The 13619-nt window shown below is 44.2% G+C and overlaps 1 pseudogene; it reads left to right on the top strand.

The window, feature by feature from the left end:
• The first annotated feature begins 738 nt into the window (after positions 1–738).
• On the top strand, positions 739–13295 carry LOC127688498 (F-box/WD repeat-containing protein 15-like; annotated as a pseudogene).
• Positions 13296–13619: the final 324 nt, after the last annotated feature.

Here is a 13619-nt window from a genome sequence, read left to right on the forward strand (position 1 = left end):
AAAATACATTCCGATTTCTAGTTAGTGATATAATCAGCATGACCCTTTTAATATTTTTTTAAAACGGAGTCTCATTGTTTACAATAGGCTAGCCTAAACTTCATGTGCAAAACTTCATGCGTAAAAGTGCCTACCTACATGAGTGCACATGCCTGTGTATGCGCAGGGAACAGCAGTAAACATTCAGGTGTCTTCTTTGCCTGGCACCTTGCTACCAGAAAGTTACTACACAACCACATATTCTCAGAGGCTGTGCCACAAGAGAGGTGGACTCTGCTGATCTAATTCAGTTCTCAAAGTAGATATAAACATGGAAACCAGATTCCCTACACATGTAATTTGGAGCAACCTACTGGACTTCACATAACCAAATGAACCTGTAGAAAATTAGTGTGTTACTCAGTATTTTCTAGAAAGTTCTGACAAGTACATCATCAATCGGGGCTGCCCCAGATCATGGACTTTTGGTCTCCACAGTGCCAGGGTGGGGTTGTTGAGCTCATCTATGCAATGAAAGACACTGTGGAGTAGTTTAGGTGTGAGCGCTCTCAGCTGAGTGTATCTGTCTCCAGTGAGTGGGGGCAGGGGCAGGCTGAGAGTCTACACACCTGCAGCTTGCTCCCATCAAAGCCTGATGAGCTGTGGGTGGCCATCCTGCTGACCCTTTGGCCAAGCCTTTAAAATGTGAGCAAGCTGGGGAGGAGAAAGAAGAGTCAGTGTGGACATAGGCCACAGAAGATGGAGATCCATTTGCCCCCTGAGCAATTGCTGAAACTCCTCTCTTGTCTGGAGGCCTTCAGTTTGCTCCAGGTTGCCCAAGTGAACAAGGTAAAAGATCATTGGCTGAAGTCCTCCATGGGGTGCATCCTACATAAGCCCCCTTTAGCCTTTCCTGCTCAATGTGGAGTCTTGGGTACCAGCATCACACTCACATAGCCTGACTTCCTGACTTCCTTCCTTCTTTCCCTATTTCTTTCCTTCCTTTGTTCCTTCCTTCCTTATCTCCCAAACTTACCTTATTCAGACCTGTCTACTAAGCTCTGGCACATTAGTGTCTCGGGGACCCATCTGCTTCTCTTGACCAACAGGATCATCAGCCTACAGAATAGCAAAAGGATATACCTAGGGCTCATGGGTTAACACTGTCCACTCTGAAGACCTCAAATCTGGTTCAATGAGGCAGGAGTGGTGGCTCACACCTGTAATTGAAGGACTTGGGAGGTGGCAGCAAGATGATCAGGAGTGTGGGTCAGACTCAATCACATGACCTTAAACCCAACCCACGCGACTAGACACCCTATCTCAGAACAGTAACAGAAATAATAAAATTCTGCTAAACGAAAAGAGCCAGCTGCCCTGTTGAGATGTGCTGCTGAAGCTTGACATCCTTGAGACTCCATGTCAGACCTTCAGAGGCTGGCCCTCCTTCCTCTGAGCCCTCACAAGGTGACTTGTGTTTGCTGGGGTAGGACTCTCCAGGCTGGCTGGGCCTGGAGAGCTAGGACTGTGTTTGATTAACCTTTTGTAGGCCCAGCAGAAAACTAATTGAGTGCAGGAGAGGGAGGCAGTTGTTGCTTTAAGGATTCTTTTCTGTACCATAGAGCTGGAATGCAGTTGCAAGCAGTGATGTCCTGTGGAGGTAAGGAGAGGGGCAGGGTGGGATGGGAAGAGGGGACAAAATGGGTCAGGAAGGTAAGAAGAGGCCTTCTGATACTGGACCTGCACCTCTGCTGCAGGATGGTTAGAGAATAAATGTTTTAAGCACTGTAATTGTGATTCTAAGGTGAGGTGACTGGGGTCAGCCTGAAGGGATTACAACTGTTCATTGCAGGAAGTTCTGTCAGAAGAGAAGGCCTTTCTGTGACAAGGTCAACCTATACCTCCTGGTCACAGAGACATGGAAGCAGTTCTATGTTTATCAAACATGGCAAGAACATGCCAATCCCGGACAAAGCCAGAAGATTTCACTTACAAGGAAATTCCTGCAGAGTATGGTATGGGCTGGGGTACCCTAGTAGTGATGCCCACATTGTTTTTCCCATTCTGTGCTGTCCTACATTCTCATTTAATAACAGGCAGGGAATTGTAGCTTAACAGGATGGGGCTGCTGTACTAGCCTAGCTATGGAACCAATCTGTGATCTGTTGAGTGGTTACTCAACATTGTAAACCTGCCCTATCCCTCCCTTTCCCTGCAGGTTCGAACCCTTCCCAGTGTGCAGAGAGAATTTAATGGGGAGATTACTACAAAGGTGTTAGTATTTATCTTTTTCAAAAAACTTCCTCAGAACAGGTTTCTGGTGGAGAAACTTTTTAATTTTTATATTTATTATTTTGAGTGTGTGTGCATGTGATGTGTATACATGACACAGTGTGTGTGTGGGTGTGCATCAGAAGACAACTTTGTGGAATCCATTCTCCTGAAGGGAATAATCATATCTTATAGATATGATTCTTATAGATATAGAATATATTTCTATATGATATAGATATAGAATCATATAGGCCTCTAGGAACAGAACCCAGCACCCTGCCCACGGAGTTACAGCCCCAGCCCCCAGCCCCCATTTTGAATCTATAGAAACAGATTAAAGTGGAAATGTCTCTGAACAAATGACCAGCCTGCAGCTTGCTTGGCTGCCTCTCACTTCATCCTTTCCACAGCTTTTATCCAAGCATTCTACATGGCAGAGGGAAAGGAAACATAGTTCCTTCGGTTTGAGTGCCGCCTCTACTGTGTTTGTCCACATATTCTTGGGGTTTCCTTGCAGGAGTACAGGCAAATGCATGCTATATCTCAGGACATGGCTTAACAAGAAACGGACAAGGCAAGTCGGTTGTCTGTATGGTGTCTTCCATGACCAAGATTTCCACCTGGGATAATCAGGAGGTGAGTCTGACTCACCTCCTGTTCCCTGGATGTGAATTCTGGTTTCATCTTGTTGTTGTGGGTGATGATGAGACAGGATACCCCTGTACAGAAGGACCTGTGGCTGTCCTGGAAGTCCCTGTATAGATCCACTTACCTTGGCTTCCCATGGGCTTGGATCAAAGATTTCTACCACCACACCTGGGTTTTCCTTCTTACTTTTTTTCTTTTAGATTTCATTATTTTATATGTGTGAGTGTTTTCTGTGCATATATGTCTGTGTAATACATGTGTGTCTGCTGCCTGTGGAGGTCACAAGAGTTGCAGATGAATGTAAGCTGTGGGTCCTGGGGCTGTGGGCACTGAACTCAGGTCCTCTGCTAAGCCATCTCTGCAGGACCTGTCAGTGTTTCAAAGTTTCCATCATAGAGATTGTTTACATACAAGATCGGGTTTATTCCTAGGTATTCTTTTTTAAGATAATTTTTTTTATTTTATGTATGTTTGCCTTGTGTGTTTATGGTTGGTGCTGGATGGCAGAGGCCAGAGGCTGTGAGATGTTGTGGAGACTTTAGGAACCCAAGTAGGGAACCCAGAGTATTAATTGCTCTAAACTGCAGAACCATCACTTTGGTCCTTAACTCCAAGGTTTGTTTGTTGGTGGTGGTATTTTTCTCTTTGCTTTGTTTTTGTTGTTGTTGTTGTTGTTGTTGTTTGAAACAGGGTTTCAATGTGTAAGAGCCTCAGCAGAAACTTGCTGGGTAGAAACTTGCTCGGTAGACCAGGGTGCCTTTGAACTCTGAGATCTGACAACCTCTGCCTGCTGGGATCATAAGCATGGACAATGTCCCCAAGGCCCCTTCAGGGTGGTGTTCAAGGCTACTGTGAATGGGACAGCTTCCCTGATCCTTCCTCAAACACAAAAAGAACCTAACCCCACTAAAAGTGCTGCTAGGCACAAGCTTGCACTGTTAGTAAAAGAAAAACAGTCTCTGAGCACAGGGCTGATGATTGTTCTTCATCCATGTTTGTGGGAGGTGGTTCTCCCCTTCCATGTGGTCCCTGGGGATTGGCCTCCTGTCATGAGGTTCAGTGGCTGCTGCCCTTCCCTGCTGAGCCATCCTGGCAGCCATGTTCTTCTTTCTGGTTTGTACAGTGAGTGTGTGCTCGCCTCTGAGCATAATGCATGTGTCCTGTTTCCTGTCCACTCCTGTCCCAAATAATCTAGATGTGTGATTTCTTCTTTGTGTTTCTTTTTATTTTTATGTACATAGGTCCTCTGTCTGCATGTATGTCTATGTGAGAGTGTCATATCCCCCTGAACTGGAGTTACACACAGTTGTGAGCTGCCATGTGTGTGCTGGAAGTTGAACCGCAGTCCTTTAGACCATGAGCTGTTCTTAACTGAACTGCTGAGCCGTCTCTCCAGCCCTGTGTTTCTTTTTCTTTTTTCAGATACTCTTGTCATGTAGTCCTAGCTGTCCTGAAACTTGGCATGTAGAGCAGACTGGCCTGAAGCTGCTAGTGACCTTCCTGCCTCTGCCTCCCTGGGCTGGGATGCTAGGCATGTGCTACCATGTCCAGTGAGGGATACTTAGAGCTTTCATAATCTTTTCTTGTAAAGAAGAAGTCAGGGTTTCCAGTCTGGAGGAGGCTTGCAAATATGGTGGGGGAGAGTATTTGCACTAGAGGTGTTCAGACATGATGGTGCTCTTGTTCCCCAGGGCATTGTGACTTGGGAAAGCCCCGTACAACCCACCAGAATACTCCTGTTGACCACCCTCCCTGAGATGCACATTGCAGTCACTGTAGATCTAGAATCAACTGTCAAACTGTGGGACTATCAGAACAGGGAAGCTCTGGCAAGTAACAGGCTGCTCTTTAACTGTCGATTACTGAAAGCTGTGGATACCAAGGATGGACCGATTGTCTTGGTAAGTGACCCTCAAATCTGGAGTAGTCACACAGACCAAACCCTTGCCAATTTGAGGTTTCATTAAAGTCAAATCTCAACTTGCTTTCTGGGAGTCTCTGCAAACCCTGAAAGTCAATCACAGTAAACCATAAACATGGCCATCCCTTAGCCTGTGACCTAATCCATGTACATTTCCTTAAGCCATCCTCTTAAATATATCATTTTAAAATCCTTTCCTGGGATCTGGGGATAGATGGTTCAATGTGTAGCAGTCTTTGCTGTACAATCATGAAGACCTGAGTTCAAATCCCTGACACTCACATAAATATATTGGCTAAATGGGTTGGTAACCCCAGTCCTGTTGGGGATGGAAACACAAGGGTCACTGGCCAAGCCAGTCTAGCTCCAGGTTCAAAAAGAAACTCAGGAAATCAGGAAAAGAGTGTTCTAACAGGATACCTGGTATCCTTTCCTGGTTTCCATGTATGCCCAGGTATGTAATCTTCATAAATATACATAAGTATACATATAATATGCACACGCAGGTACACACACATGATTTTTCTAATTGATTTTACAACTTGTCTTTGAAATGTTTATTATTGCTGAATCTATGAATTTGGTAAGGACAATGGAGAGAAGAATGTGAATTTTATCAGATATTCAGAGAAAAAGATAATGTTGGTATCCCAGTGAGTACCAGGGAAGAGTACTTTAGGGCTTTAAAAATCTTTACTCATACCCTACCTCATGTGTTTTGAGACAGAGTTTCATGATGTAGCCCTGGCTGGCCTAGAACTCACTGTGTAGACTAGGATGTTCTAACTCACAGAGATCAGACTGACTCTACCTTCTCAGTGTTGGGATTAAAGATATATGCTACTGTGCCCTACAAAAGTTTCTTAAAAAAAAAAACTTACACGGCAGGGTGGTGCATGTCACAGAGACTGGTGAATCTCTTAAGTTTAGACCAGCCTGGTCTACAGAGTGATTTCCAGGATAGCCAGGGCTACACAAAGGAGTCCTTTTTGGAAAAAACCCAAAAGAAACAATTATTTGTGTGTGAATAGTTTGCCTGCGTGGGTACCTATGTATTATGAGCATGCTTGGAGGCCAGAGAAAGTCATTGGAGGCCCAGGATTAAACGTATAAATACTCTCTCTCTCTCTTTCACTCTTGCTCTAGATCTCACTCTTGCTCTGCACCATTACCCACTGAGTCATCCCCCTGCCCCACCAGGTCTGGAGGGTCTTACTCCATGGGATCAGGCCAGATACTCTGTGAGACAGACTGGTCAGAGCTTTGGATCTTGTTTCTGGACTTGAAGATACAGTGACACATCTCAGAACAGGTAAGACTTCTTCTTTGCTAAACCTTTTCCCACTGACCGGGTGCTGTTGCTCTGATTTCCAGCAAGCGATATCTCAGGTAACCTCCACATCTTTAGCATTCCCGAATTATGCTTCATGTGCACAATCAATGTATTCCTATTCTGTATTGATGAAATCTACTGCTCTCCTCAGAAGAAATGGGTCTTTGTGAATAAGAAACACCCACATATCTTCCCAAAGGTAGGTCTGTTCTAGCAACTCTAGGGTGAAGGTGGGAGACAGTGGGAAGGTCCAGCCCTCAGGGAGGTCCAGGCAGACCCCTCCCCCTCTCCTAAGCCCTACCATAAGGAAAGCCATCCTACAGACGTCAGGGAAGAATAAAGAACTTGGAAGGAGTCACAATGGCAAATGTCTATCAGTGAACTGTCCTTAAAATGTGGCTCAGCCAAAGGACGAAGGCAGGTGAAATAACAGTGCCCAGAAACCTTTACGTGCTGCCACACCCAGGGCTCTATATAGTGCCTTCTCCCTTCACTGCCAGCTCTCTGGTGTTTGGTTCTTAGGTACCAGAGAGAGATGGTCTGCTCAGAGGCCAACTACTCCTCAGGACCCAAGCTTATTTATTTGATTTTATACATCGATATACCTTCAAAACAGCCTAGGTTACAGTGTGACAGTCTCAATAACTCATTTAAAAAATAAGTATAGAACAGCCCTGGAGTAGTCCTCTGCACAGGGAAAATGTACTTAACCAAGCTCTGCCTGATGTGTCCATTGCAGTAGGATGACAAGGTGCTCTGACCTGGGTCAGGGACTCCATTCTGTCTCTGAATATGGTGGGAGTGACAGGAAGACTGTGAGTTATTCCAACCCTGATCTGGAGCAATGTCAGCTTCGCCCTGTCCTTGGGTGGAGAACAGATGCAGCCACCCCTGGGTATCTTTCAAAAGCCCTTTGTCTGGAGTGAGCATGTGCCAGTCTGCAGATATTTACTCTTCATTGATTCTTCGGGGCAATCCTCTCTGCAGGTGTTTTTAATGAGCAGCTTACTGAGGACATCAGAATTCTCTGCACCTGTGTGTACCAATCTCAATATTTCATTATGCAGAAAAAGCCTTCTGGACCCCAAGAAGGGAAGACAGGATAACACTGATGTGCAGAAGTGGCCCCAAAATAACCACAAAGTTTATCACATTTAATATGAAGCTGGAAACATCGAAAACCAACTAAGTGTTAAAGGTAAACCTCAGAAAATGCTCAATCCACACATCATGGCACATGCACAAAATCAGGAGACTGAGTCAGGAGAGCTTCATGTAAGGTGCTGAATCACAATGAAAAATCATGGAACTGGCAAGATATTTTATCATGTATACATGCATACATACATGCATGGAGACGTGTGCACACATATACAGACACACAGACACACACACACACACACACACACACAAACTGATAAAGTTAAAAAAATAAAAACAAAAGGCCATGCATGGTGGTGCACACCTTTAATCTGAGCATTAAGGAGGAGAGACAGGCAGATTTCTTTGGGTTCCAGGCCAGCCTGATCTATACAGTTAGTACCAGGTTGGCCAGAAATGCATATGGAGACCCTTGTCTCAATAACATAATATCCCAAATGACAGGCAATAAAGAACTATATTACGGGTGGCAAAATGTTCTAGGGCCGGGATTCTCTACTTATGGGTGGTTACCCCTATGGCTAAATTCTGTCTTCAAAAATACTTAAGTCACAGTTGATAACAGTAGCAAACTTACCATTATGAAGTAGCAATGAAGGTAACTTTATGGCTGGGGTGACTCCAAGGCCACATGAGAACTGTGTTAAAGTGCAGTAGGAAGCTTTAGGAAGGAGGAGAAGCCCTGGCTTAGAGGGCAGAGACACTTAACTACCAAGCCTGGCAACCTAGTTCAATAACTGGGGACCACATGATGGAGGAGAGATCCAAATCCCTCAAGTTGTCCCCTGACGCCCACATGTGTGCTGTGGCATGAAAACCTACACATATGTAACAATGTGAAAGCGATTTTTAAAAGAAATCCCGATTTCTCCTGTGACTCCCAGAAGTGCTCATAGTATGCTATAAATGCTTGTCATTGTTTTGTATTTTTGGTATTTGAAGACAGGGTTTCTCTGTGTAGCCATGGCTAACTGGAACTTGCTCTGTAGACCAGGCTGGCCTTGACCTTGGAGATCCCTGGTCTGTGCTCCGATTGTGGATCTCCACACGATGCTGCTGCACATGATGTTTCTGTAAAGGGAGCAGGAGGCTCCTTGGCCAGATGTGAACTTGGGCCTGTTTGATGGTCACGGCACTAGCGAGCTACAGTTCTCTCAGGCAGACATGTTTCCATTTCTGTCTTGTACTAGAGACTTGGTTCTACTGTCCTTTCCCAGTACAGCTGTCTTTCCAATGTTTGAGCTTTTGACTGTCCACACCGACCCTGTGTCACAGCCTGCATTCCTGTGGCCAAGCACATGGACTTGTCAGATAAATAGACTGTGTTCATTGTCTCTAAGAGTCTACCATGCCATGGAAGTAGGGATTTGCTTTGCACTGAGCATTAAGGATTTTGTTCTTGCTTAAATGACTGAAAATTTGCCTCTGTACTTTGTTTGGAACAGGATATGTGGTAGCAATGTTCGGGTTTCGAGAAGACTGCCTGGAATGTATGGGAGTCAGTGATAAGTACGTGATTGTTTGTTCAACTCTGTCCTGTCTGCTGCTCTTCAGCATGAATGGTTTTCGTCTGCAGGCATTTCAGTACAGCCCTGAAGAGATCTTGAGCCTGTGGGTGGTACGTTTAGAATGTTTGCCCTGCAGTGGGTTTTTTTTTAAATAAAATAGATTTACATATTTTGAAACTGCATACTGTTGGTGTGTGCGCATGTGCACTTGTACTTGGGAGAGCACTTGCAGAGGCCAGAGGCCGACTTCCTGGCATTAGTCTCTCTCTTTCCACCTTCACATGGGCTCAGAGCACCAGGCTCGCTCAGCAGGTGCCTCTACCTGATGAGCCATCTCCTAGGTCCTCTCCCTGTCTTTTGATCTGACATTGACTCCAGCCTGCTCACAGTTGGGCATTCTTTGTAGGACCCCATTCATGTCATCGTCACCTTTTATGATGGCTCTTTGGATGTGTATGCATGGGAGGAGAGAACCCCTCGGCTCAGGAGGTGTTATGGGCTGCAGAACAGGAAATGTCTGCCACCACAAAGGTGAGCTGTGCTTCTTGACTTCAACTGCACATTAATTTTCAGACATTTCTGTGCTGGAGAGATGGCCCAGCAGTTAGGAGCACTGGCTGCTCTTCCAGAGGACTTGGGTTCAATCCCCAGCATCCATGTGGTGACTCACAACTTTCTGTGACTCCAGTTCCAGGGGATCTGACTGACTCCTTCACATCCATGCATTTAAAGGAAAGGTAAACATATTAAAAAGTTCTAAGTGAAAATGTATTTTTCAAAGAGAAATGAACTTTCTACAAAAAAATCATGTCTAAATTTATGATTTCTAGCATCACACAGAACAGACACTGTGCTGTGTCTGTGTAACATTTAAGAAGTAGTAGCAGGAGGATCCAGAAGTTCAAGGTCACCTTCTGCTATTTAGGAAGGTTGGCAGCCAATTGGGTTCATTGCAAAAGCATCACAAACAAACAAAATAGGAACCAGCCAAGCATAGCACAGGCCTTAATTCCAGTACTTAGGAGGCAGAGTCAGTGGCTATCTTGTCAGTTCTAGGCCAACCTGGTCTACACAGTGAGTCCCAGCACAGCCAGGGCTATAGAGAGAGATTATGTATTAGGAATGAAGGGAGGGAGGGAAAAGAAAGAATTACCAGTTCTTGGGATCTCAGCACACACAGTCATGTCGGCAGTCTCAGGCCCACAGTAGAAGTGGGGGCACTGCATCCTCCTAGCTTGTCTTTAATGGTAGGATGGGTTCCCCTGAGTATGGCCCCTCCACTTGGGTTACTTAATCAGCGAGCTGTCATTATCTCCATTTGGCTGATTTTCCTTGGCGAGCTGTCATTATCTCCATTTGGCTGATTTTCCTTGGAGTTTTACTTGCCTTCATTTCAGTTATTTTCAGTGATTATAGTGTGGCAGTACAGGCCTGACCCTGTCTCAAATCAAACAAACAAACAAACAAAAAAGCCAAAAGAAAGAAAGAAAAGATAAAGAAAAACGAGTCCTCCCTCTTACAGGATTTCTCCGTGTAACTTCAGTAGTCTTAGAATCAGGCTGGCCTTGAACTCCACCTTGAGATGTACCAGTCTCTGTATCCAGAGTGCTGGGACTAAAGGTGTTTGCCCAGAGTTCATTTTCAACAAGAGTCAACAGCAGGTGACAATTTACCAATATAATTTATATTACATGTATGACTCAAAGTTATTTGTCCCTCTGAACAGTGGCACACAGCTATAATTCCAACATGCAGGAAACTAAGGCAGAAGAATTTCCTCGAGTTTGAGGCTAGCCTATGCTACATTCAAATTCAATGCTAATTTAGGCTATGCAATGAAACCTTATTTCAATTCCCCCCCCCCCCACACACACACTGTGGAGTTTCTATTCATTGTTTGATGATGTTGTTTGGTTAGTTTTGGTGTTTTGTTTGTTTGTTTCCTCCACTATGCTGCAGAGAGACTTTGTAGTTTGATTCAGTTCCATTTGTTCCTTGTTGCTTTGGTGACTGGTACTTGGAAATTCTTAGCCAAGAACTCCTGCCTAGACCGAGTCATGGAGCTTTTTCTACAGATTCTCTCTTAGTCATTTTCTAGTCTCAGATCTACTCTTTCTTTCAATGTGTTATAAGTTGATTATTGCATTATTGAGTAGTGGGAGGTATCAGAATGTGGTGGCTTTTGAATCATCCTGGCACCATTTATAAAAGAGCCTATTCTTTGTCATTAAAAAAAATTAAGGGCTGGAGAGATGGCTCAGCAGTTAAGAGCACCCACTACTCTGCCAGAGGTCCTGAGTTCAAATCCCAGCAACCACATGGTGGCTCACAACCATCCATAACTAATGAGATCTGACTCCCTCTTCTGGTGTGTCTGAAAACAGCTACAGTGTACTTACATATACTAATAAATAAATCTTTAAAAAAAATTAAAAAATGACAAAAGTGGAGGTTCTTTTCAGAGGCTCTGACGCACCTGTGTGATGGTAGTACCACTCATCTGCTTGGATCACAACAGCTTGCTGTGATGTATTTTAAAATCTGATATTGTGATAGCTTCAGTTTTCTTGTTTTGCTCCAGAAGACCTTGGGTATGTAAAGTGTGTGTGTGTGTGTGTGTGTGCATGCATGCGTGCGCATGTTTGAGCATGTGTATGTATGTTGTTGTTTTGGGACATCTTGTGTACCCCCAGACTGGCCTTGAACTTGCTATGTAGTTAAGGCTAGCCTAAAACTTTATGTATCCAAGGCTTGCCTTGAACTCCAGAACCTTCTCCCTCTCACTCAGTCTTGGTTGTTTTCATAGGTTTTAGTTTCTTCTCCTTCAGGATTTGGAAAGGGCTCTAGCGTGTCCTCCTGGCCTCTATGATGTGCTGAAAGATCTACTGCCATTGGGATCTGTCATTCTATAGATGATCAGGTGTAATGTCCCTCTGAATTCAAGGGTTTTTTTAAATTTTTTTTTTAGAAAATCCTTCTTGGTGACTCTAGTATAAAGTGTTGAAACTTAAAATATTTGGCCTTGATCTGCTTTTGACTCTGTAGACTATCCAGTAGACTTACAATTTGGCAAAGGTATTTTGATTTTCTTGTTCTGGGGGAGTAAATCCAGGGTCTTGCACATATAAAAGATGAACTCTGATAATGAACTTTACCCCAAAATTTCAGGGAGTTTTGATGTGTTCTCAACATGCCGGGTGGAGGGAGATAGGGTGCCATTTTCACCACCTCAGTGTGAAGGAGACTTTGGAATTGACGACAGGTTTCAGATAGAACCTGCAAGTCCACATGCTGGAGGCTGTGTACTTGCCTAGGACAGGCCTGACATTCAGTCCCTGAATGATCTGGTAGAGGTTTCCTTCATTAGGAAAGAGCAGAATGATTGACATGTGCCCTATCATCTCCACGCCCCCTAGTGGGGAGGGGATGCATTGCTGTATTTACTCTGAGTGGACCAAGTTTGGTTAAGGGAACACAACTCAATTTTAAAATAAATTTATACATTAACATCTTTGGGTTTTTTCTGAGACAAGAGCTCACTATCTAGCCTAGTCTAACCTCCAACTGCCTCAAACTCTGTCAATTTTCTGGCCTCAGCCTCCTGAGTTGAAGTGATTTATAGGTATGTAGCCTCACACCTGGCTGCTATCTCTGTTCTTAGGTAATGTACTGAACAACTAAGAATTGAGAAATGTGGCAGAGGTCTATTGCAGAAGGCTGGGATTGGGAACGCATGCTATTAATGACAGTCTTCCTTTGCCAATGTGCACAGTTACTCAAAATTAACCTGAGATGGCTCAGCAGTTTAGGCAACTGCCACCAAGCCTGACAAGTTCAGTCTCTGGACCCTGCTTGGTGAAAGGAGAGAACTGATCCCCACAAGTTATTATCTACCTACTCCATGCATAAGAACACATGCACACACTTGGGGTCATACACACACAGAGAGGCACATGTAAACACACACACAGGCACACACATACACACAAAGGTATATACACACACACACACACACACAAGGGCGCACATACATACATGACAAATAAGTATTTTTATTTGTTTGTTTTATGGTTATGAGTACACACTAGATGCCTTCAGAAACAGCAGAAGAGGGCATCAGATCCCATTACAGATGATTCTGAGCCACCTTGTCTTTGCTGGGACTGGAACTCAGGACATCTGGAAGAGGAGTCAGTGCTCTAAACCATTGAGCCATGTCTCCAGCCCAAAACAAATAAGTATTTAAAAGTTTTAAACAGATTCAGGACGGTGATGAAAAGTCAGGCCTTTGATTTTTAGTTGATAAACTTCACTCCCATTTCACTACCAACGTTTTGGATTTTTTTTCCCCTTTTGCAGCGACTTTAACCAAACGCTATGTGACAATATGAACATAATTCAAATGATGACAAATGGTTCCACCCCCTGCTTTCTCATGGCATATACCTTGAAATCTGATCTTGAAAACTAAGTGAGTTGTGTGTCCTCTTCCTCAATGATAATAAAGGCCTATTTGCAAGCCCAGGCTGGTGGTTTCAGTGTTGCTAAGAACTGAAGAGGACCAAGGTTGCAGTACACACCTTCAATCCTGACACTGGGGAGGCAGAGACAGGGGGAAGATCTGAGTTCTGAGGCCAGCCTGGTCTATAGAACTAGTTCAGGCCAATCAGGGCTACATCATGAGAACCCATCTCTGAAACAAAGACCGTGGCTATATATACAACCAATTTGACTATGATAGCTCTCATTTCATTGCTATAGAGTTGAATCACATGACCAGGCCATGTGGTGGCTT

The sequence above is a fragment of the Apodemus sylvaticus genome, chromosome 7 (genome assembly GCF_947179515.1).
Source record: "Apodemus sylvaticus chromosome 7, mApoSyl1.1, whole genome shotgun sequence".
Taxonomy (NCBI): Eukaryota; Metazoa; Chordata; class Mammalia; order Rodentia; family Muridae; genus Apodemus; species Apodemus sylvaticus.